Source organism: Odocoileus virginianus, chromosome 29 (genome assembly GCF_023699985.2).
Source record: "Odocoileus virginianus isolate 20LAN1187 ecotype Illinois chromosome 29, Ovbor_1.2, whole genome shotgun sequence".
NCBI lineage: Eukaryota > Metazoa > Chordata > Mammalia > Artiodactyla > Cervidae > Odocoileus > Odocoileus virginianus.
The window spans coordinates 15717787-15744876 of record NC_069702.1 but is presented as its reverse complement, the minus strand read 5'-3'; the positions used below and the strand labels follow the sequence as shown (position 1 = coordinate 15744876).

The 27090-nt window shown below is 39.5% G+C and overlaps 1 protein-coding gene across 7 annotated transcripts in view; it reads left to right on the top strand.

The window, feature by feature from the left end:
• ARHGAP24 (Rho GTPase activating protein 24) overlaps positions 1-27090 on the top strand; it is a 545723-nt gene that overhangs the window by 500125 nt on the left and 18508 nt on the right. The gene's annotated exons all lie outside the window — the stretch shown is intronic.

Below are 27090 nucleotides of genomic sequence, written 5' to 3'. Positions count from 1 at the left end.
TCAGGCACAGTTGAAAGAACTTGGTAGGATTAACAAAGACTCCTTTCTCTTTCCTCATTCCATAACTATTTTAGGAACCAGGGATAAAAAGCAAATAACAAAAGGTGCTTCTATATTCTTTTAATTTAGGAAATTACAAGGGTTTTAGGAGCTCTGACCAGGAGCTAGAGATGAAAATCAAAAGAGATCATGATATGACACTCTAGCAATCTGAATATGCTTGTTTTGATAAGTAAATTGTTAAACTTGAGTCCCTCAGTCATAGGGAGGCAGACAGGCAAATTGCTGCTGATTAAAAAAAAAAGATTTCCCAGATTCATGGACCACAAAATAAAGAGTAGCATGTTTGTAATCAAGTATAATTGTAAACTACATTATTTGGGAATAAATAATCCATAATTTTCCAAGGAGAGTGAATTACTTTTGGAAATGTGTACATTTCCAAAGTACAGTATTCAGCCCATCAGATTTTTTAGTGAATTGGCTGAGTTTAAAATTTCATGCGATCAAGTCCTAGTAGAGGTTTCAGTTTTGGGGGATGTGAAGACAAACTGCCTGGGAACATTTAGTAGTTCAAGTTATTCTCACCAGTGTTCATCATCAAAGTGATCTAAAAAAGAATTAAGCTAAAAAATATAGATCGTACACAATGTTTTGACTAGATATTAATATATAAAGCAAAGTACAGAAATTTTTCTTTGTGAATTATGTTAAAGAATAAGAATGAATAAATGTTATCCCCTGTTTATTCTAACAAAGTTTGTATCTCACCAAAGAGTCACCGGATTTAGCTTTCATCTTTATCTTTATTAAAATCTAGAAAGAAAATCTCACAGGAATTCTGCAAAGACCATCTTTAATTTTAATATTAAGGCCTAATAGTACTGTAGCTCTAATATTAAGCTCAAAAATTTGAGTTTTAAATGAGCTTTTTAAATAACATTTTATAATTATAAAAGTATAGTGCTATTAAAATTTTATATAAACATTAGTAAAATCACATTTTAAATTATAACATTTTGTATACAATTTAGAATATAGAAGCATATAAGAAGGAAAGATGAATATTTTAAAACTAAACAACCCAGAGAGCTCTTGTTTTATATACACATATATGTAAGTTGATATGTAGAGAATAAACATAGAGATATATCTAAATGCAGATTTATATATACATATATATATACACACACAAATACTGGAATCACACAGTTTTTGTATTTTTCCTTTTCATGGTAACACTGTATCATAAACAACTTTCCATGTCACTAAGTAATTTTCATAAACATGATGCCAGGGATAATGTAATAATTCATAGTCCATGGGGTCGCAAAGAGTCGGACACGACTGAGCAACCGAGCCATACTGATAATAATTCATCATACCATCGTAGGGGCTTGTCTAATTCTCCTTTGTTGTTGTTTTCAATGTTTTGCATATATTAGTCATATGCTGCTGAGCATCTATGTTCATAAATCAGCCTGTACTTTTGAAGCTGTGGAAGTTAATATTTCATATTTGAATGAAAGGAAATATCTTGTGTTACAAGAGGAAAAAAAATATGGTTTGAGAAAAAGAAATTTAGAACATAGACCGCTTGAATTCAGAAATGGCAAGTGCATGTGCCAGCTTTTATGAGACCAGGCACTTTCTCCTCTTCTTTAATGGCTGATCAAATGCTATTTTCCCAGTTCTGAGGTCCAGGTTTGAGACCTTTATATATGAATGACTTGTAATTCCTATAGTTAGATGAGGTATTTCCACAGACTCCTTGACCAAAGGGAATTCTGTGAGAAAGGACGCTTTCACTGACCTGAAAAAATTTGTATTTAATCGGTTTATGTCAACTGTAAAAAACAACAGATGTTGGAGTTCCTAACCATTCTTTTCTTCATTATTTCTGTTTCAAAGTGAAGCAAATCAAAATATAACATTTTATGTTAAACTTCCCCACATTGAAGGGACAAAAATGAAATGCAGAATGTGTGAAACCAGATTAGGAGCCAAGTGTTTTTTGGTTCCAAAGCTCTCCAGATGGTATCAGCTGTTAAAGAAGATGCAGTTTGGAAGAGCTGGGAAGGCAGGGTCAAAAATGGCCATGTGGGTGTCACATTGTAGCATTAACTGCTCAGCAACAAAACAACTACACACTTACAACACCGCCTTCAAGAGCTAAGACAGAAGGCTGGAGAAGGCTGCGATTTTCCACACTCTGTCCAAGAATCCCATAAGACAGCTGCTGTCCGAGGTACCCCAGCTGCCCTCCCCCCGTATACTGAGCTCATTCTGCCTTCATCCCTCCTCCTCTTCTCCTGTTTTGTTTATTTTTCATTTGTGTTGGTGACTGATTCAGGATCACTAAACACATTTCAAGTCTACAGATGTAAATGAAAATTAATAAATAAATAAAAAGCCTAAAGTGTAGGAGACAGAAAAGCCAGACATTTTAATTTTACCCTCTGGGTAGCCATATAATTTTGAGCCTTACTGACCTGAGTTATAAAAAGTGACCTTGAAAGGGACACACTACAGATTCTCAAGCATTATTTTGGAAAAGAATGACCCAGAGAGAGATCTCAAGGTCCAGATGCCCAGACCCCAGTGACTCTCATTCTGATTTAAAAGGATTGAGGATACCTAGGAATCTGCATTTTGGGCAAATCCCCAGATAATCCTTATATGCATTCTTATACACATGATGTATTCTTATACACATATATACACATGTGTATTCTTATACACATGTCTACCATGTCATGTAGACATGTAGACAGACAGTGGGCTGTCTACAGACAGTGGGCTACAGAAATGTGGGTTGAAGGAAAATTACTTCCTTATAGTGACGTGCCTCAGTTTTCTAATATATGAAATGGAGACAAAAATTAACATCAAGGCACTACTGGAAGCAACATATTAGTTCTGACTCTGCTAAGCAGGTCTTACACTGTTGTGAAAGATAAATTACTTTCTGGAGATTACATTTTATGTGTAAAATTTAAAAATTCCTATCTGCTAAAATGGGTCTAAAATTTTAGAACAGCCTAAAAAGTACATCCCTGTAGCTTTGCTTTGATGTCAAGAAAACTCTTTTGAGAGTCCCTTGAACAGCAAGGAGATCAAACCAGTCAATCCTAAAAGAAATCAACCCTGAATATTCATTGAAAGGACTGATGCTGAAGCTGAAGCTCCAATACTTTGGCCACCTGATGGGAAGAGAAAACTCATTGGCAAAGACTTTGATCCTGGGAAAGATTTTTGAGGGCAGGAGAAGAAGGGGACAACAGAGGATGAGATGGTTGGATGGCATCACCAACTCAATGGACATGGGTTTGAACAAATTCCAGGAGATAGTGAAAGACAGGGAAGCCTGCTGTGCTGCAGTCCATGATGTCACAAAGAGTAAGATGTAATTTAGCAACTGAACAGCAATATTTTGATCAATGTGAAAACTCAAACACTGGCATCTTTAGCTACGGTAGCTCCTAACATTTCTATATTTTGATGCAGTTCTTATATATTATGGTGGTTTGACAAGACTGATAACCATTGTTTTAGAGTACTTTTCAAATGCCTTTCATTCACATAGGACTATCCTGACTTTGGCCATATTCTTATAATACCTGTATTTGATTTTCTGATATTTTTCCTTAAATTTTATTCACTGTTTTTATTTTTTATCAATTTCATTGTAGAAGGAACTTGATATTTTCCCCCTAAAAAGCAGCATCACTTGCCATAAATACAAGGTTAATATAGCACAAGTGCAGTGGCCACAAAGCATATTATTAAATGCTATCTGAATATAGCTGCTTTGGGAAAACTCTGACCCTGGGAACCTCTGTTTATCTGATGAAAGTGAAGATTGGCAGGTGCCAGAACCACCTGAGAACTTCTCTCATCCCCAACTGGTACTTCCTCCTTGATATAATAATCAGGAATAGCAAATCAAAAATGGACTAGTGTTGCTACTGTGTCATTTGTTGTCACTTAATGTCCTGTCCATGTGGCACTTGATTTAGAAGTGCCTCTTGATGAGGGTGAAAGAGGAGAGTGAAAAAGCTGGCTTAAAACTCAACATTCAAAAAACTATGATCGTGGCACCTTCATTTCGTGGCAAATAGATGGGGGGGAAAGTGGAAACAGTGACAAATTTTATTTTCTTGGGCTCCAAAATCACTACGGATAGTGACTCAGCCGTGAAATTAAAAGATGCTTGCTCCTTGGAAGAAGAGACAAACCTAGACAGCATATTAAAAAGCAAAGACATCACATTGCCAACAAAGGTCTATACAGTCAAAGCTATGATTTTCCCCATTGTCATGTACGGATGTGAGAGTTGGACCATAAAAAATGCTGAGTACCAAAGAATCGATGCTTCTGAACTGTGGTGCTAGAGAAGACTCTTGAGAGTCTCTTGGACTGCCAGGAGATCAAACCCGTCCATCCTCAAGGAAATCAACTCTAAATATTTATTGGAAGGATTGATGCTGAAGCTGAAGCTCCAATACTTTGGCCCTCTAATGTGAAGAGCCAGTGCATTGGAAAAAACCCTGATGCTGAGAAAGACTGAAGGTAGGAGGAGAAGGGGGTAACAGAGGATGAGATGGTTGGATGGCATCATGGATTTAACGAACAGGAGTTTGTGCAAACTCTAGGAGATAGTGAAGGACAGGGAAGCCTTGTGTGTCGCAGTCCACAGTGTTGCAAAGAGTCTGACATGACTTAATGACTGGACAACAACCACACTTTGGGAAATACAGTCAGATCACTCTTTTCCAGTACTGACAGGTCTACTTCCTTGAATGTTTGGCTTCATATCTAATTTGAACCATGGGTGTAACTTGCAAGAGTCTCATGAAACCCTCTTGTAAACATACCAAGGTCTGAAAAATTAATGAGCTTCAGGGAAAATATTTCATATGTGGAAAATACTTGCTCAAATGAATACTTACTAAATACTTTATGTAAGACAGATTGTTAGCTGGAAATCTGTCGTGTTCCATTATGCTTACTCTCTTGGTAATGTATTTTAAAAGTACATCTGAAGCAGGGGACCTGAATTTCTCTTTCCTTTCATTTTAATTTTGAATAAATTTAAGCTCACTTCCACTAACCTGATTGAGTGATGAAAAAAAATAGCCAATTAACCAAGAATTTTCCCAGTATTTGGCATATCTGTCAGTTGGCATCTGTGTACTTATTTGTAAGAAGCAGTGGAGGAATAAGAGTTCAGACTTTGATGAGAAGCAGGCACCATTTACTTCATATGTTTACAATCTGAGACTAGTTACTTAACTTCTCCAAATTCCTAGTGTCCTTGTGTATAAAATGGAAATAATCCCTAATACTCCCCTCAATTGTATTCATGCACTTAAAAATAAAAGAAAGTGGAACAAAAACACCAGGAATAAATGGAACAATGTGAAGAAGGCATTTAGCATATTTATTGTCATTGTAAGTATCATGACATTGATGATGATGGTTTTAACATTTTGGGCTTCCCAGGTGGCGTTAGTGGTAAAGAACCCTCCTGCCAATGCAGGAGACATAAGAGAGACACAGGTTTGATCTCTGGGTCAGGAAGATCCCCTGGAAGAGGGCATGGTGATCCACTCCAGTATTCTTACCTGAAGAATTCCATAGACAGAGGAGCCTATCGGGCTATGGTCCATGGGGTGGCAAAGAGTTGAACACACCTGAAGTGACTTAGCATGCATAGCATGCACGCGTGACAAGGAAAAGTAATATGCCTGAGCGCATAAATGCAGAAACTAGTGCTTAACATGAACTCTTCAGTGTTTTTAATACAGAATATCTTCTTTTCAGTTTTGAAATCTGCATAGCAATTCCTACTCAAACAGATAAGTGAGGTACCTATAAGGTCTTATATTCTGAAAATATGTTTTTGTGTGTCTTGTAAGTCAGATTGCAAATGTTCTTGCACGAGTTCGGTGAAAGTACATCCCTTAAAGGTATATATTTTCTGAAATAAATGTATTGAGTTACATTTTATATATCATGCAATTTGCCCATTTCAAGGCAGTGATATTTTTTATAGATTTCCCATGTTATGCAGCTGTTGTTACCATGTATCAGTTTTAGCACATTCTTATCACTCAAATAGCATCTCATCTACCCTTTATTGTTATTCCTAGCAGCCCTTTCTCACCAGCAGTCACTAATGTACTTTCTGTCTCTATAGATTTTCTCTTTTTTGGACATTTTGTATAAATGGAATTATTCAATATATGGTCTCTTGCATCCAGCTTTTTTCACTTAAGCATAATGCTTTTGAACTTCATCCATATTACAGCAAATATCTGTAGTTTGTTGCTTTGCACTCATGAATAGAACTTCATTTTGTGTATATACTACAGTTTGTTTATTCCTGTATCAGTTAGTAGATATTTCAGTTGCTTCTGCTTTTTAGCTTTTAGAAATAATGTGAATATGCATTTTGCGTGGACATGTTTTCATTTCTCTTTGGTGCACACCTAGAAGTGAAATTGCTAGGTTTTATCTGTGTTGAACATTTGGGTAATTGCCGAACTGTTTACGAAAATGGCTGTGACATTTTGTGTTTCTAGTAGCAATGTATGAGTGTTTCATTTTTTTATCCTAGCCATTCTAATGAGTGTGAATGGTATCTCATTGTTGTTGTAGTTTGCATTTCCTTGAGGACACTGATTCTGTGTATCATTTTATATGCGTATGAGCTATTCTTAAATACATTTTAGGAGGCCTACGGTTTTTTATTTTTCTGATTATCTTGATAGTTTATTATAAGGAAACGGTTGAAAAATTGCTAAAGAATCAAGATTGTATTCTGGGAATTGAGGTAAACATCTGTGAAGTATTGAAAGCCTACATATACATACTCATGAGGATCTCACTGTTGATATTCACTTAAAAATCTGTATTTGTAAAGCAAAACTCTGCATGTATAACTAAAACATGAGCTCAAAGAAAGTAGAGAATTTTAAGACTCTTGATCATCTTTTTTTCCCTAACATCTACCACAGTGTCTGACATGATGTAGACATTCAATAAATCTTTGTTGAATAGATATAAGGAGTATGTTTTGAATGTATTTGTTGGATAAAAGAATACAAATATTTCTGATATCTCTGTAAGTATGCAACTCATGTGCCTATTTTCATTGATTAGAATTCAGGAAATTTGAAAATTGTCTTGTTTCAAAACAATTTCTAAAATTCTGTTAAAATATCGTTTTTGTCAGCTCAAGAAAAATGCCTACTGATGTTAAGGTAGAGTTACAATCTTATAAATGAGAACATAATTTCATAAAAACCATAGATCTAAATTAAAACCGGTTCAGTTCAGTTCAGTTCAGTCGCTCAGTCGTGTCTGACTCTTTGCAACCCCATGAACTGCAGCACGCCAGGCCTCCCTGTCCATCACCAACTCCCAGAATCCACCCAAACCCATGGCCATCGAGTCGGTGGTGCCATCCAACCATCTCATCCACTGTCATTCCCTTCTCCTCCTGACCTAAATCTTTCCCAACATCAGGGTCTTTTCAAATGAGTCAGCTCTTTGCATCAGGTGGCCAAAGTATTGGAGTTTCAGCTTCAGCATCAGTCCTTCCAATGAATATTCAGGACTGATTTCCTTTAGGATGGACTGGTTGGATCTCCTTGCAGTCCAAGGGACTCTCAAGAGTCTTCTCCAACACCACAGTTCAAAAGCATCAATTCTTCGGCGCTCAGCTTTCTTTATTTGTTTTGTATTCCAGAAATGCTCCATGAATAAGCATGCATTATAAAAGGGCTTCCCTTGTGGCTCAACTGGTAAAGAATCCGCCTGCAATGTGGGAGACCTGGGCTCAGTCCCTGGGTTGGGGAGATCCCCTGGGGGAGGGAGAGGCTACCCACTCCAGTATTCTGGCCTGGAGAATTCCATGGACTGTATAGTCCATGGGGTGGCAAAGAGTCGGACATGACTGAGTGACTTTCACTTTTACATACTTCTAAAGAAAACTAAATTTAGATTACAATAAAACAATAACAAAACAAAAAATGAAAACAAGACCCCCTAATTTCTGCTCAGTATAATTTTGTTTTTCTCTTCCAACTTACACTGATCTCTTTTAAAAACAGTTCAAGTAGACAACAGCACTAATGTAATATATCTGTACAGTAAATCTTCTAGATACAAACAAGTCCTGTTCTGAAAGCACATTCATAAGTACAATTTGTTCCTAAATCCAACAAAGTTAGCCTAATGTTGTTCAGTCACTCAGTCGTGTCCAAGTCTGTGACTGAATGGACTGCAGCATGCCTGACTTCCCTGTCCTTCAGTATCTCCTGGAATTTGTTCACACTCTTGTCCATTGAGTTGATGATGCTATCCAAACATTTCATCCTCTGTCACCCCCTTCTCCTCCTGCCCTAGCCTAGGTACCCAACTAACACAAATACTGTACTATACTATAATAAGTATATAATACTTTTAACACAAATAATACTTAAAAACACACAAAAATGAAGAAAACATTTTTAATCTTACAGCACAGTACCTTGACAAGTTCAGTAGTACAGTATGACAGCTGGCCTCCAGGGACTGGTGTTGAGTGAACAGGCAAGAAGAGTTACTGGCTGGAGGAGAGAGAAGGGGGTGGGAGTTGGTAGAGCCGAAGGGTCTTCAGAGATAGGAAATGGAGGGCAAGCTGTGATTTCACATGCCTGACACTGGGCTTCCAGGTGGCTCAGTGGTAAAGGATCTGCCTGCCAGCGCAGGAGACGCGTGTTCGATCCCTAGGTTGGGAAGATCCCCCAGAGAAGAAAATGGCAACCCTCTCCAATGTTTTTGCCTGGAGAATTCCTTGGACAGCAGAGCCTAGCAGGATACAGTCTGAGGTCACAACGGGTTGAATACAACTTATCAGGCACACACTGACATGGAATACGTGTTTGCATCTTTGGAAGTTCACAACTCGAAGAGCTGTAATATAGGGGATCTACTGTATGTGTGGTGGTATCTTATGTAAAGCATCCTTTCGAACAAAGAGCTGAACAACATTTTAGTGTGAGATCCACAGTAAGTATATAATTGGATTCTTTTAACCTTTTTCTTCTTTGCCTCAATATATATGTGTGCGATCAGCCGCTCAGTCGTGTCTGACTCTTTGCAACCCCATGGACTGTAGCCTGATGACCCTGCTGCCCGTGGAAGTTTACAGGCAAAAATACTCATTTCCCCCTCCAAGGGATCTTCCTGATCCAGGGATCGAACCTGTGTCTCCCGCATCTCCTGAATTGGCAGGTATATTCTTTACCACTGAGCGACCTGGGAAGCCCCAACTAGGATGGTATCATTTAGCTCACATGTGGAGAATGCTTTTGTGTTGTAATAAAAGACCACTGAAGTGTCCAAAGGAGGGACAAGTTTTGAGTGGATTTGAACACTCTGGGTGTTGATTTTGTAGATTCACCTGGATATACCAGAAAATCCACTTAAATTCCTTTTACGACTATGAATTACAGATTCAGCAATGTAAACCTAAACCTTTTTTCATCTCCTTTATAATGCAAAAACATTTTTTCCCTACCTTATTGACTTTATTAGAAGAAAATAAGTATTCTGTAAAAGAATGTTTGCCTCCTTTATTGTTTATCCTAGAGTCAGATAATCAAAATCTTCCAAACTTTTGACTTCCCTGGTGGTTCAGTGATTAACATTCTGTGCTTCCAGTGCATGTGCTGCATCCCTGGTTGGAAAACTGAGATCCCACATGCCTTGCCACTCAGGCTCCCTCTCCAAAAATTCCCAAACTTATGATGGCTACAAAAATAAGTGAGCAACAGGCAAAAGAGTCAGTGCTGAAGACACATTAATAAGAAAAAAAAGTTATATTAAGGAAAATTTGGTTGCTGTTTAGTTTTCAATAACTAGAAAAATTATGTGTGATGCTTAGTTCTGTTTTTTTATTTAAAAATGAAAATATTAAATTATGTACATGGATTTTAAATGCTGTTGGGGAAATTTTAAAAAATATTTTTAGCATGTGCCCATCAGCATCAGAACATCAATAATGCTTCTCTGGAACATTCTTGGTTGCATAATCTGAAATCTCTCAAAAGAAAATAGATTAATTTAATTGTTGAATGTATTATGATGATGACATTTCCTTTGTTTCTCCTGAAAATCCATCTGTGGAGTTTAGTAAAGGGAAAAATATGTAGGCAGACAACATAAAATTGTAAAGTAACTAAATACAGCTGTAACATCTCTATCTTAGCTAAGCCAAATTCATTAACTGTTTGCCAGGATTTTGAAGACCATATGAAACTGAAATTAAAACTCATAATGCTTCAAGTGCTGGGTACAGTTGAAGCCAGCAAGAGCTATGTGACAGTCTCAGGTATATACAGTTACTAATGTAAGATATGAATGCTGGTAGAGTTGTGTAAACCCTCTATAAAAGAATCCTTCATGTCTGTACATCAGGAGTCAAATGTTAGGAGGGATGACATATCCCATTTAAACAAGAAATGTGGAAGATCATCATTCACATCTCACTGGATAATTACATAATCATAGCATGAAGTGAAGTGAAGTCGCTCAGTTGTGTCTGACTCTTTGCGACCCCATGGACTATAGCCTACCAGCTTCTCCATCCATGGGATTTTCCAGGCAAGGGTACTGGAGTGGGTTGCCATTTCCTTCTCCAGGGGATCTTCCCGACCCAGGAATCGAACCCAGGTCTCCCACATTGCAGGCAGACGCTTTACCCTCTGAGCCACTAGTACTTCAGTTCAATTCAGTTCAGTCGCTCAGTCATGTCCGACTCTTTGCAACCCCATGGACTGCAGCACGTCAGGCCTCCCTGTCCATCATCAACTCCCAGAGTTTACTCAAACTATTGTCCATTGAGTCGGTGATGCCATCCAACCATCTCATCCTCTGTCATCCCCTTCTCCTCCTGCCCTCAATCTTTCCCAGCATCAGGATCTTTTCAAATGAGTCAGCTCTTCGCATCAGGTGGCCAAAGTATTGGAATTTCAGCCTCAGCATCAGTCCTTCCAATGAATATTCAGGACTGATTTCCTTTAGGATGGACTGGTTGGATCTCCTTGCAGTCCAAGGGACTCTCAAGAGTCTTCTCCAACACCACAGTTCAAAAGCATCAATTCTTTGGCACTCAGCTTTCTTTATAGTCCAACTCACATACATACATGACTACTGGAAAAAACATAGCCTTGACTAGATGGACCTTGGCTGACAAAGTAATGTCTCTTCTTTTTAATATGCTGTCTAGGTTGGTCATAGCTTACAAAGAAGAGTAAGCATCTTTTAATTTCATGGCTGCAATCACCATCTGCAATGATTGTGGAACCCCAAAAAATAAAGTCTGACACTGTTTCCACTGTCTCCCCATCTATTTCCCATGAAGTCATGGGACCAGATGCCATGATCTTAGTTTTCTGAATGTTGAGCTTTAAACTAACTTTTTCACTCTCCTCTTTTACTTTCATGAAGAGGTGCTTTAGTTCTTTACTTTCTGCCATAAGGCTGGTGTCATCTGCATATCTGAGGTTATTGATATTTCTCCCGGCAATCTTGATATTTCTCCCAGCTTGTGCCTCTTCCAGCCCAGCGTTTCTCATGATGGACTCTGCATATAAGTTAAATAAGCAGGGTGACAATATGCAGCCTTGACATACTCCTTTTCCTATTTGGAACCAGTCTGTTGTTCCATGTCTAGTTCTAACTGTTGCTTCCTGACCTGCATACAGATTTCTCAAGAGGCAGATCAGGTGATCTGGTATTCCCATCTCTTTCAGAATTTTCCACAGTTTATTGTGATCCACACAGTCAAAGGCTTTGGCATAGTCAATAAAGCAGAAATTGATGTTTTTCTGGAACTCTCTTGCTTTTTCAATGATCCAACGGATGTTGGCAACTTGATCTCTGCTTCCTCTGCCTTTTCTAAAACCAACTTGAACATCTGGAAGTTCACAGTTCATGTATTGCTGAAGCCTGGCTTGGAGAATTTTGAGCATTACTTTACTAGTGTGTGAGATGAGTGCAGTTGTGTGGTAGTTTCAGCATTCTTTGGCATTGCCTTTGTTAGGCATTGAAATGAAAACTGACCTTTTCCAGTCCTGTGGCCACTGCTGAGTTTTCCAAATTTGCTGGCATATTGAGTGCCGCACTTTCACAGCATCATCTTTTAGAATTTGAAATAGCTCAACTGGAATTCCATCACCTCCGCTAGTTTTGTTTGTAGTTATGCTTCTTAAGACCCACTTGGCTTCACATTCTAGGATGTCTGGCTCTAGGTGAGTGATCACACCATCATGATTATCTGGGTCATGAAGATCTTTTTTTTACAGTTCTTTGTGTATTCTTGCCACCTCTTAATATCTTCTGCTTCTGTTAAGTCCCTACCATCTCTGTCCTTTATTGAGCCCATCTTTGCATGAAATGTTCCCTTGGCATCTCTAATTTTCTTGAAGAGATCTCTAGTCTTTCCCATTCTATTGCTCTCCTCTATTTCTTTGCACTGATAACTGAGGAAGGCTTTTTTATATTTCCTTGCTATTCTTTGGAATTCTGCATTCAGATGGGTATATCTTTCCTATTATCCCCTGCTTTTCACTTTTCTTTTTACAGCTATTTGTAAGGTCTCCTCAGATAGCCATTTTGCTTTTTTGCATTTCTTTTTCTTGGGGATGGTCTTGCTTAGCAAATACATATTATTCCTTCCAGTTTTGTTTTTTTTTCCTGAGCCATTCCTGGGGGAAATGTGAAGTAAACAAGAAGTATCTTAGTCACTTCTCTCAAACTGTAGTCACATAATCCAATGAATAATAAGTGCAAATTTTAAGTATAATTTTAAAATATCTGTTGATGAGTTTTCTTGTGTCACTTACTATGAGTGCTTTTTTTATATCCACCTGAAAATAGGTCATCTGAATTGACAATAATCTTCTAATTTTTTAAATCATTCATGCATTTCCTGGCATATATTTCACACTTCATGAATTTAGGAAATCATATTTCACAGAACAGCCAGAGAAAGTATTAACGCGTGGATATTACTCCATCGTGTCTCCCAACCTAGATTAGAAATGCCTATGTTTATTAAAAATCGTGAGCAAGCTAACTACTTCTTCCATTGGCAACAATAGATGCTCTGTGCTATGTCAAAGGCTTAAGCTTTCTCCTGAGACAATTCTGCATAAATATAATAAAGTTCTTCTGGCACTGAGAGAAAATAAAATCCAACGTGCACAATCAGAGAGAGTCTTGATTCATTTTCTTCATACCACAAACCCAATTGGATACATCTTCAAAAATTCTATGAATAACACCTTACACTAACAGAATGTTATATGTCAAGCATATCTCAATAAACATAAATTGAACAAATATGTTTTCAGTTACAAAATTAATAAACATGGATATTAAAATGAGTTAATATGGCCCTGGTGACTTGGGATTCAAGGTTCAATGTTATATCCAAATTTAACTTAGAAGTAACATTCAAACACACATGGTTATCCTTGTACTATAAATAATATTGTCTCTGTGTGTGTGCTTAATCGTGCCTAACTCCTTGCAACTCAAAGTATAACAAATAATTTTTCCAGTTATTGAAAACTAACCACCAAAGTTTCCTTAATATAACTTTGTTTTCTTATTAATGTGTCTTCAACACCAACTGGTTTTACATGTTGCTTATTTGCATTTGTAGTACCTTGATGTGTGTGTAGTATGTATATATATGTATATATAGTATGCAAATATACATGCAGAATCTCTCTGGTTTGCAAACAGACTGTCTCTGATCATATTGTTGGTGACTTTCAAATAATTCTTTAGATTAATACTTATTCTAAGGAATTATATACATTATTAATATGAATAGAGTCTTAGTTTAATAAAATCTTTGTGACTCTTTGACCTCAGATTTATTTTCTATGGGAAAAATTTATGGGAAATTTTTTTCATAACATATGACAAGAGTTTGTATAGTATTAATGTCATTTATGGGGCTTCCCAGGTGGCGCAGTGGTAAAGAATCCACCTCCAGTGCATGAGATGCAACAGATGTGAGTTTGATCCCTGTTTCAGGAAGATCCTCTGGAGAAGGAAATGGCAACCCCCTCCAGTATTCTTGCCTGGAAAATTCCATGGACAGAAGAGTCTTGTGACCTACAGTCTGTGGGATCACAAAGAGTTGGACATGATGAGCGCGTGCGGGCGCGCACACGCACACACACACACACACACACACATGTCATTTATAGTAAAAGGATGCACCATGAGTGTTTGAATGTTACTTCCAAGTTAACTTTGGACATAACATTGGACCTTGGCTCCTAAGTCACCAGGGCCATATTAACTCATTTTACTATATTTGTCAGTTAATTTTGTAACTGGAAACACCTTTTTAAATTTATTTTTATTGAGATGTAATTGACATAAAACATTGTGTAAATTTAAGGCATGCAGTGTTTGTTCACTATAACATAGATGTGCGTGTGTGTGTGTGCTAAGTCACTTCAATCATGTCCAACTCTTTGCAATCCCATGGACTGTAGCCCGCCAGGTCCCTCTGTCCATGGGCTTCTCCAGGCAAGATTACTGGAGTGGGTTGCCATGCCCTCCTCCAGGGGATCTTCCTGATCAGGGGACTGAACCCCTGTATCATGTGTCTCCTGTATTGGCAAGGGTGTTCCTTACCATTAGCGCCCCCTGGGGAGCCCATAACATATATATTACTGCATGATTGCTGCTGTAGTGTTCACTAGCACCTCTAACAGGTCAGTTCAGTTCAGTCGCTCAGCCCTGCCCAACTCTCTGCGACCCCGTGAACCACAGCACACCAGGCCTCCCTGTCCATCACCAACTCCCGGAGTTTACCCAAACTCATGTCCATCGAGTCGGTGATGCCATCCAGCCATCTCATCCTCAGTTGTCCCCTTCTCCTCCTGCCCTCAATCTTTCCCAGCATCAGGATCTTTTCAAATGAGTCAGCTCTTCGCATCAGGTGGCCAAAGTATTGGAATTTCAGCTTCAGCATCAGTCCTTCCAATGAACACCCAGGACTGATCTCCTTTAGGATGGACTGGTTGGATCTCCTTGCTGTCGAAGGGATTCTCAAGAGTCTTCTCCAACACCACAGTTGCATCAGTTCTTCTATGCTCAGCTTTCTTTATAGTCCAACACTCACATCCATACAGGACTACTGGAAAAAACATAGCCTTGACTAGGCGGACCTTTGTTGACAAAGTAATGTCTCTGCTTTTTAATATGCTGTCTAGGTTGATCATATCTTTCCTTCCAAGGAGTAAGCGTCTTTTAATTTCATGGCTGCAATCACCATCTGCAGTGATTGTGGAACCCCAAAAAATAAAGTCTGACACTGTTTCCACTGTTTCCAGATGTTTCCCCATCTATTTCCCATGAAGTCATGGGACCAGATGCCATGATCTTAGTTTTCTGAATGTTGAGCTTTAAGCTAACTTTTTCACTCTCCTCTTTCACTTTCATGAAGAGGTGCTTTAGTTCTTTACTTTCTGCCATAAGGCTGGTGTCGTCTGCATATCTGAGGTCATTGATATTTCTCCCGGCAATCTTGCTTCCAGCTTGTGCTTCTTCCAGCCCAGCGTTTCTCATGATGGACTCTGCATAGACGTTAAATAAGCAGGGTGACAATATACAGCCTTGATGTACTTTTCCTATTTGGAACCAGTCTGTTGTTCCATGTCCAGTTCTAACTGTTGCTTCCTGACCTGCATACAGATTTTTCAGGAGGCAGGTCAGGTGATCTGGTATACCCATCTCTTTCAGGATTTTCCACAGTTTATTGTGATCCACACAGTCAAAGGCTTTGGCGTAGTCAATAAAGCAGAAATTGATGTGTTTCTGGAACTCTCTTGCTTTATCTATGATCCACCAAATGTTGGCAATTTGAAACTCTGCTTCCTCTGCCTTTTCTAAAACCAGCTTGAACATCTGAAATTTCATAGTTCACATATTGCTGAAGCCTGATTTGGAGAATTTTGAGCATTACTTCACTAACGTGTGAGATGAGTGCAATTGTGAGATAGTTTGAGCATTTTTTGGCATTGCCTTTCTTTGGGATTGGGATGAAAACTGACCCAACAGTCCTGTGGCCACTGCTGAGTTTTCCATATTTGCTGATCTACCAGGTCACATGATTATAATTTTTCTTTTCTTTTTTTTTTTTTTGGTGAGAAAAATTAAGATGTAGTCTCTTGGCAAACTTGACATTAATAATACAATATTTTTGACTGCATTCACTATGTTGTGTATTAGATCTCCAGAACTTATCTACTATTAGCAATTTAAGGTTTATTGAGGTTTTTGTTGTTATTATTGTTGGAATTGAAAGCATATTTATGAATATGGTAGCCTTTTAAAATAGAGTTTTACTGTTGTAATATTGCTGTGAGGAAACGTCTCTGAATATTCTACATAAAGCCTTTTAAATGTCTCATTTGCATTAGCCTTTCCACTCCAGTGAAATGGCCTTGGTGTTATAATGGAAAACGTTGGATTTTATTTTTATTTTTTTAGTCTAAATTTTTAATTTGCTTAGAGAAATAAGAGTGTGGCTATTTATAAAGTGAATCAATGTTCTCAAACACTAATCCAAACTGACTAAATAATGTCACCTCTAATGACGTGCTTATAAAATGTGTGTTTCTCTGTGATATATATTTGTCTGTATATTCTTAAACATCCTCCCTTTGCATTCAGATGTAGTATTCAAAAGCTATGCATGCATGCATGCTAAGTCACTTCAGTCCTGTCCAAACCTTTGCGACCCTATGGGCCCTCCATGGATCCTCTGTCCATGGGATTCTCCAGGCAAGAATACTGAAGTGGGTTGCCGTTTCCTCCTCAAGGGGATCTTCCTGACCCAGGGATCGAACCTGCATCTCTTATGTCTCCTGCATTGGCAAGCACGTTCCTTACCACTAGTGCCACCTGGGAAGGCCTCAGAAGCTATATGACAAGGCATTTTACTTGACACTTATTATGTATTTGGTAATATGATTACCACCTATATATGTGTGTTTGGAGTCTAGGGTGGGAAGACAGGCTTATAGCAAAAAAGGCCAATGCTGTTATATTAATGTAAGTGTGTGATATGATTTTGAATTTGAGTAGTGTCAATGAAGAAGGAATGGATTCATAAGGTACAACATCAGAATATATAGGATCCAGTCATTAGCATTTTTCAAACTTTGCAGGTGATTCCAAACTGCAGCTCAGTCTGAGAATCATTAGTCACTGTTAGATATAGAGTCTTGGGAAAAGCAAAATTTAGGTTGACTTCTAGTTTTCTTGCTTATTTGTATGCATGGTGATGCCATTCATCATTAAGAAAATGGTAAGGAAAGAATCATTTTATTGCAAGGTTTTTGCTGTTATCCAGCTTCGTTTATACAGAGTTCAGAGAGGGTATGGAATGTCTAAGAATTCAGTGGAAGGTCTGGTATGGAGATGTATACTCGTAGTCATTGACCTCCTGGATTTAGCCAGGGTGTGTACATAGAAAATATAACACTTAGAGGCCAGCAGAGGAAAAGAGGCTTGGGGGCTGATTAGTAAGCAGTGATGGCCAGAAAAGGAGGAGATGAGTGCAGTGGCAAAAAAGAATGAAATTAGAGACTTACCCATGGGAAGTATTTGGCAGAAATAGAAAATCAATGAATATCCATGAACTTTTTTCTCATGTAGAGATATAGCTATTTTCATTTGAGGGATCTATTATGTGGAATCATCAAACTGAGATTTCTCAAATGAATATCTTCCTACACCTGCACTACAGAGTATTTTATTTGTTATTTTGGGTACCTTATACACATATATGTGTGCATATGTGTGTATGGTATGTTGGGTTGTATGTCATACTGTCAAATATTCTTTTTAGCTGATTTGTTGTTGTGAGTGTTTAGTTGCAGTCATGTCTGACTCTTTGCGACCCCGTGGACTGCAGCACACCAGGCTTTCCTGTCCTTCACCATCTCCCAGGGCCTGCTCAAACTCATGTCCATTGACTCAGTGATGCCATCAAGCTGTCCCATCCATTGTAGTTCCTTTCTCCTCCTGCCCTCAATCTTTCCCAGCATCTGGGTCTTTTCTAATGAGTTAGCCCTTTGCATCAGGTGGACAAAGTATTGGAGCTTCATCTTCAGCATTAGTCCTTCTAATGAATATTCAGGATTAATTTCCAGATTAGCTAGCATTTTAAGGGAGGAGTCTATACACACATAAGTAATCACATACACATAAATAACTTAGAAGTAGGAAAGAAAATGTCAACATGACAGTTTGGTTTGAGCATGAACAACATCTCCCACCACCATCCCTCATACCTTTGTCATCAGGAACACTGGAGAGATGAGTATGTAATTAGTCAGCTCTAATCGATGATAGAGTAGCCAGATTTTAACATATGACATTACAGATTAGAATTGCCTCCTTATTTGGAAGTTTTCCATCTCAAGTACATATTCTTTATTAATATTCCTCAACCTTGACACCATATGAGAATAGAAGAGCTCTTAAAAAAATTTCAATGCCCAAGCTTCACTTAGTCTAATTTAATCAGAATATATAAGAACCAATCATCAGTGTTTTTGAAAAGCTTTCCAGTGACTCCAGTGAACAACCAAGGTTGAGAATCACTTTCTTCTGTGTCACATGGGTCAATCTGGCAACATTTCCACAAACCCACATTATCTAAAAGCATGTTTCTGTCTTTCTGATGACATTTCATTACCTACAACTCTGTCAATACCTTCATGGTTTTATAAGTAAGCTCACCAGATGCAGATCTGGGAGTTATATTACAGCTTCCCAAGTGGCTCAGTGGTAAAGGATCCACCTGCCAATACAAGAGATGTCAGAGACACAGGTTCGATCCCTGGGGTGGAAGATCCCCTGGAGGAGGAAATGGCAACCCACTTCAGTATTCTTGCCTGGGCAATCCCATGGACAGAGGAGTCTGGTCGGCTATAGTCCCTGGGGATGCAGTCGGACAAGGCTGAGAAAGTGAGCACGCAGGCTGCCTTAACAGAACACCACACACTAGGTGGTTTAAACAACGAAAATTTATTTCCTCACAGCTTTGGAGGCTGGAGGCTCTGGAGGCTCAGACCAGGATACCAGCAGGAGTGGGCTCTGGCACAGACTGTCTTTTTGGCTTTTAGATGGTCACATTCTCACCCCGCACTCACCTGGCCTTTCCTCTCGCATGTGCACAAGAGCCAGTGGTGTAGGAAGCAAGCTTACCTGTGTCTTTTATTATAAATCTGAAAGAGACACGTGCACCCCAGTGTTCATCACAGCACTGTTTATAATAGCCAGGACATGGAAGCAACCTAGATGCCCATCAGCAGACGAATGGATGAGGAAGCTGTGGGACATATACACCACGGAATATTACTCAGCCATTAAAAAGAATTCATTTGAATCAGTTCTAATGAGATGGATGAAACTGGAGCCCATTATACAGAGCGAAGTAAGCCAGAAAGATAAATACCATTACAGTATACTAACACATATATATGGAATTTAGAAAGATGGTAACGATAACCCTATATGCAAAACAGAAAAAGAGACTCAGATGTATAGAACAGACTTGTGGACTCTGGGAGAAGGCGAGGGTGGGATGTTTCAAGAGAACAGCATCGAAACATGTATATTATCTAGGGTGAAACAGATCACCAGCCCAGGTTGGATGCATGAGACAAGTGCTCGGGCCTGGTGCACTGGGAAGACCCAGAGGGATCGGGTGGAGAGGGAGGTGGGAGGGGGGATCGGGATGGGGAATACATGTAAATCCATGGCTGATTCATGTCAATGTATGACAAAAACCACTGCAATGATGTAAAGTAATTAGCCTCCAACTAATAAAAATAAATGGGAAAAAAAAAATAAATAAATAAATAAAATAAAATATATATATAAAAAAAAAGACCCGAATCCCATCAAACCAGAGCCCCACCCTCACGACTTCATCTAACCCTAATTGCCTCCCAAAGGTCCCATCCCGAAACACCATCACATCGGAGGTTGAGATTTCAACATATGAATTTGGGGGAAACAGGTGTTCAGTCCATAGGAAGGGTCGTCATGCAGTTCTCTGCCATCATCGCTTTTAAGCCCGGAGGCTTCTTGGAGACAGGCGCTAATTCAGTGTGGTCCAGACGGATAGAACTGTTCTTTGGTGGTGTATGTAATTCAGCAGTGACTCTTACATAACTCCAGTGAGGCGAGACAGTGTAACCAGATTCAGATTTCACTGCCAAAAAGCGTACTGGTATCTGGTTATGACGGATACATTAAAAAAAAAAAAAAAGAAAGAAAAGCTAGAACAGAATCAGACTTTTCTTGTAAATGTTTAGTTTGGAACTGCCTACTGCCTTTGGATTCACTTTTCTATGTCTTGGTGAATTTGGCGCACAGAACAGCGTGTAGTTTTAGACAGTTTGTTGGCAGGCTTCATCTTGGTAATGCTCCTGAATCTTTCAGTCTCATATATGTTCTCCCTGCGATTTGATGGGCATTACATTATTTTTTCTTCATTCCAAGCAGATTTTAGGTCATCTCATTGTATGTGTCGCAAAGAACTTTGCAATAACTTTAATAAATTTCCTGTGTGGGTACACTGGAAATTCATTTTAGTCACTTAAATCAATGGATTATGGTGTGTTCTGTACATAGTATCCAGAGTGAAAAATTCCCATTTCTAATTTTGAGGCTTAAAAGTTTTAAGGTTTTGATCTGTGTGGTACTATACTTGTAATCACTGTGGCATTCTCCTTATCTGTGTGCATGAGTCTGTTTATCAGGGAAGGTGGAGGTGGGGTTAGAGGATGAACAAGAGGTATTGCTGTCAGATTCCTTTACCCCAGATTAGTCAGAGGCCTATATTGTACATAGATTATAAATAAAAGAGCAACTTCAGGGAAGTATAAAAACCTTCTTACAACCACACACCTGGCAGGGACTTTCCACCTGGAACATACAGAAAAAGTTTAAGTCAAACAAATGAAGCATGGTGTGGAAACGTGTTGATGGTGATGAAAGTGAAAAGTGAAAGTCGCTCAGTTGTGTCCAATTCTTTGCAACCCCATGGATCATACAGTCCATGGAATTCTTCAGGCTGGAATACTGGAGTGGGTAGCCTTTCCCTTCTCCAGGGGATCTTCCCAACCCAGAGATCGAATCCAGGTCTCCCGCATTGCAGGCGGATTCTTTACCAGCTGAGCCACAAGGAAAGCCCAAGAATACTGGTGTGGGTAGCCTATCCCTTCTCCAGAGGATCTTCCCAACCCAGGAATTGAACCAGGGTCTCCTGCATTGCAAGTGGATTCTTTACCAACTGAGCTATCAGGGAAGTTGATGGTGATGGGTTAGCACTGTAAGCCCAAGGGGGACAAAAAAGATCTATGTTGTTCCATGTCTGTTACACCTCGGATGGGGTGAAAGGCAGTACACACTGTAGGTGTTCAAGAACGATTTGGTGAGTGAATGATAGAACAATCCCAGAATGACCAAAGGAAGACCTGCAAGAATGTAAAATTGGGTCATTTATAGAAAGTCGTATGGAAATCAGGCCTGATTTAAAAAACGCCACAGAATCTAAAATTAAAGTCCAAGTCCAATCTAAGGTGAAACAAACTCCATCTGTTGAGCAATTAAGGGACATATGCTACAGAGCATCTTCTGGCCTGATAGCTCTTGCACTCGGGATCCCTGGGCCTGCCACGGTCTTTTTGCTTTCACTGGATATGACATGCACAATTTTTAACTTAATTTCTGAAAACAGATTTTACCACCAGGTGAGTGAAAGAGAACTGAGTTCTGGGTAATGAACTTATATTAGCACATAGTTTCGAATTTCTACCAAGAGTGTGATTTTAAACCACCCACCTCCCCATATTGCGACTTCCCTAGTGGTCCAGAAAAAAATGAACCTGCCAATGTGGGGAACATGAGTTCGATCCCGGGTCGGGGAAGATCCCACATGCCGCAGAGCAACTAAGCCCATGTGTCACACCTACTGAAGCCCAAACTCTAAAGCCTGAACTCTAAAGCCCAAGCCCTAAAGCAACAAGAAAAGCCACCGCAGTGAGACGCCTGAGCGCTGCCACTGGAAAGTAGCCCCTGCTCGCCGCAACTAGAGCAAGCTCACGCGCAGCAGTGGGACCCAGGGCAGCCGAAAATAAATAAAATATCTTTCAAAAGAGCTTCTTTAAAAAAAGAGAAACCCTCATATCTCAGTGATTTGCCCCAATTTGCTTTTTGTGCAGTTTCCTGCTTGTTTACCCAAGTGGAGTTTCAAAGGACCCACTCACCGGACTCCTCTGAGGAGCTGAGACAGGGACAGATGTGTCCAAGTGTGTGCTGCTGCTGATGTTACTATTATTGTTACTCCTACCACTATTATTAACCAGTTTAGGGGTTTTAACTCCCCATTGTATGTCGACTCTTGTTCTGTTACAGTCACTTCACTTTGTTGTAGAACGTGATGTATTTCACTGAGGCAAAGACAGCGTATCTCATGAGACACTTTGGGCAATTAACGCATACTGTGGATATGTACTTAACTGACTGTACGTATTAAAGCAAATATTAATTAGGCAAAATAGTGGGTTTTCAGTAAGATATACAAGGCTGTAGAGTTAGATGGAGGAGGTAGCTATTTTGTAGAATGGATATACAAAGAGGATTTTCAGAGAAACATCAGATTTCCCCTTGCAGTGAGGAACCTACTGGCAATTAGGAAGGATGGACTGGGATCCTCTTGAGGTGACTCGGGACTGGCAAACATGTTCCAGTCTTCCTGAAACCATTGTTTCCTTCCATTCAGTGGGAAAGTGAAAGTGAAAGTCGCTCAGTCATATCCGACTCTTTGTGACTCCACAGACTATACAGTCCATGGAATTCTCCAGGCCGGAATACTGGAGTGGGTAGCCATTCCCTTCTCCAGGGGATCTTCCCAACCCAGGGATCGAACCCAGGTCTCCCACATTGCAGGCAGATTCTTTACCAGCTGAGCCACAAGGGAAGTTCAGTGGGAAAAGGACAAAGCTAAAAATGAGAACAGAAGGCAAAGAGAGAAGTCTCTATTTCTTACAAAATAACCGAAATTTAGCAAAGCATCTCAAAAAGTCATAAATTTTTAAGTTGTTGCCTTTAAGCAAAAAAAAAAAAAAAAAAATGTAATAGCCTTTACTAATTGAAATAAAAAATAACGTATTTGTCATTTTTTTCTTACCATTTTTATATAACCAACAGAGTATAGGTATATACTTATAATGCTGGAAACTAATTAACATATCACTTTAGGGAAGGAATAAAATAGTTATCCTGGTTCACATCTCTTATCTTGATTCATAGCTCAGATTTTCTATTCCTGGAGCATTACTGCAGCTTTGGTGCTAAGAAAATTGCTGGTGGGTGAAGAATGATTCTGCACTCTCATCCTTCACAGTTTTCACACCATTGCCATTAGTCTAACTTTGCTTTCGCGCCACCTACTGTTCAAAGGTCCTCACTACTACGGCTCAACTTCATTAGAAGCAAAATAATACCGGAAACAACAGGTCAGCTGGGCTTCCCAGGGGGCTCAGTAGCAAAGAATCCACCTGCCAGTGAAGCAGATAAAGAAAAACGGATTCAGTCCCTGGGTTGGGAAGATCCCCTGGAGAAGGAAGTGGCTACCCACTCCAGTATCCTTGCCTAGAAAATCCCATGGACAGAGGAACCTGGCAGGCTGCAGTCCATGAGAGCGCAAAAGTCGGACACAATTTGGTAACTAAACAACAACAGGCAAGCTACCTTAAAAACAGTGTGCTTGGAGACAGGCAATGTAATGAATAATTCATCATGGAAGCACAAACAGATTTCTTCAATATATATTTCTTTTTTATCATTGTTGTCTCATTTATTTATTGCATTTAATTCATATTTTTATATATTCTATTTATATGGGCCTACAAGTTATACTTGATATACTCCATATATTGAAATTATGCATGTGTGCTCAGCGGCGCAGATGTGTCCACCTCTTTGCGACCTCATAGACTGTAGCCCACCAGGCTCCTCTGTTCATGGAATTACCCAGGCAAGTATACTGGAGTGGGTTGCCATCTCCTTCTCCAGGGGATCTTCTGTACCCAGGGATCAAGCCCAAGTCTCTTATGTCTCCTTCAGAGGCAGATGGATCCTTTACCATTGAGCTACCGGGGAAGCCCCATTGAGGTTATCCTCATTTTATATTATTTTGGTATTCTTTGCTGTGCCTTTCTATAACATTAACAGAAGGGCCATTAACTTTGAAGGCAACACAACCCAACAACCCAGTCACGGATTGGATTGGATTAGAGTGGACTAGACATGAGTGGAATCAAAAGATGGAAACCCTTTTGCAATAATATTTGTCACTGCATAGCCTGCCCCAGGTTGTGATTCTGTGATTCTGCTAATGACTGTGCTTTCAAGTTTCTGCTGCTTTCATATCTAGAGAAACACAGAGGGGCTTTGGACTGTATGACATAGACTAATTTACCAGAAAAGGAAAAAAAAAAACACTAGTGTCTTTTATTTTGCTTTACCATTTAAGACTATTTTATGTTTATCTTTTCAAAAAATATTTTGGAAAGTATTTTTAGGAATAAGTGAACTTGAACACAGTTTTCAAGATGCCCCAGAAACATGATTTTTATTTTCTTTACTAGCCTTTAAGGTGTTTTCTATATTGTCTATCAGAAATTTAATAGAAAAAAAATTCATCTCTGTAATTATGAAAAGAATAAAATTGGTTGAAGACCGGTCCTATGAGAACACCCCCATCATTTTAGCATCTGTAAAATGGTTGACAGTATATCCTACCAGCTCCAGCTGGCTCCGATGTTAAAATGGAAAACCTCAGCCCTTCCCTGTCTAATTCTGAGGGAGATGAAGTCCCATGGTCTTTGAAGATGCTTCCTTCTGCTCAGACTTCATCCTCTGACCTCTGTTTTCCCTTAGCTTATTGGCAGTTTCCCACTTTGGGCTCTGTTTACCTGCCTTGCTTTAATCGGAATGGCTTCTTTTATTCTTCATTCTCAGTTCATTCTTACACTCCTTCACATCTTAGCCTAAGCGTCACTTCCTCAGAGGAGCCCTTCAACTCCTGAATTAGTCTTTTTTTGCTATTAGATGGCACCCTGTACTTTTCCTTATTATCATTCATACACTTTGCAATTAGATACTTGTGTTATTGACTTTATTTTTCTGGGCTCCAAAATCACTGCAGATGGTGATTGCAGCCGTGAAATTAAGACGCTTACTCCTTGGAAGGAAAGTTATGACCAACCTAGACAGAATATTAAAAAGCAGAGACATCACTTTGTCAACAAAGGTCTGTCTAGTCAAGGCTATGGTTTTTCCAGTGGTCATGTATGGATGTGAGAGTTGGACTATCAAGAAAGCTGAGTGCCAAAGAATTGATGATTTTCAACTGTGGTGTTGGAGAAGACTCTTGCAAGTCTCTTGGACTGCAAGGAGATCCAACCAGTACAACCTAAAGGAAATCAGTCCTGAATATTCATTGGAAGGATTGATGCTGAAGCTGAAACTTCAATATTTTGGCCACCTCATGTGAAGAGCTGACTCATTTGAAAAGACCCTGATGTTGGGAAAGATTTAGGGCAGGAGGAGAAGGGAATGACAGAGAATGAGATGGTTGGATGGCATCACCAGCTCAATGGACATAGGTTTGGGTGGACTCTGGGAGTCGGTGATGGATAGGGAGGTCTGGCATGCTGCGGTTCATGGGGTCGCAAAGAGTCGGACACGACTGAGCGACTGAACTGACTGACTGACTTGTGTTATTGGGGCTTTCCAGTGACACTAGCAGGAAAGAACCTACCTGCCAGTGCAGGAGACATAAGAGACACGGGTTTGATCCCTGGGTAGGGATGATCCCCTGGAGGAGGACATGGCAACCCACTCCAGTATTCTTGCTGGAGAATCCCATGGACAGAGGAGGCTGGCGGGCTATGATCCTTTGGGTTGTGAAGAGTCGGACACAACTGAAGGGATTTAGCCTGCATGCACTTGTGTTATCTACTTTCTGCCTCCTGCCCCCACCAGATTATAAATTAATGATCAGGCTAGAATATTCCTTAGGGTCCTAGCCATTGTGTTTTCTGTCATTTCCATTACAGAATAGATGCGGGGGAAATAGTTGAGGAAATCAAACTGAGAGTCCAAAATTGAGAACTGAGATGCCCATTGTTTCAGTCCATGTAGAACTGTGACGTCAACTCTGCTTCTATGTCACCCTTGGGGCAAGAGAATAGTCACTGAGGCAGGAAGTCCCAGTGCCTAGATCCCAGCTTCTGAAAGACCTCTCAGCGACTCATCACTTCCCGAAGCAGAGTCAGGGAGTGGAGCGTTTTTTCCCACAACCTACAGAATCCCTGGTCTTGCTCACCACTCTTCCCACTTCCTGGGAATCAACTGACCTTTCACCCACTCCCTGACCACCATCTCTCCTTCCCATGCTCCTTTTCCCCACCAGCCCCCAAGAAACCAAGCAAAAGGAAACCAAACAAATCCCCAAAACAAACAACTGCCTCTTCCTTTCTCTACTGTCAGCCATCTTCGTAGATTAACAGGGGATACAGAGAGCAAATTATAAATTAATATTTCAGCAGATTATCCTGTTACTCTTGTATTCAGCAGAAAATAAAAATAAATTTTGCACATTACACAAAGGACACGTTGAGTTTTCAGTGCTTATTTTTGTAGCACTTCCCTTTGCTTTCTAAAAGGCTCTAAGGATTCCCAGCTATCTTAGGTTATTAGACAAGCAATCATGCTGAGAACAACCATCTTTAAAATGAGTTCTTCTTACAAAAACTTTCATGTGTCTTTAACCAATCACCAGTGTCTTCTAGAGAATAAGAAATGAATTTAAGATCCAGAAGTAATTAATTTCATATTAATTAATATACACATAGGGCTTTCCCAGTGGCTCAGTGGTAAAGAATCTGCCTGCAATACAGGAGATGTGGGAGACAG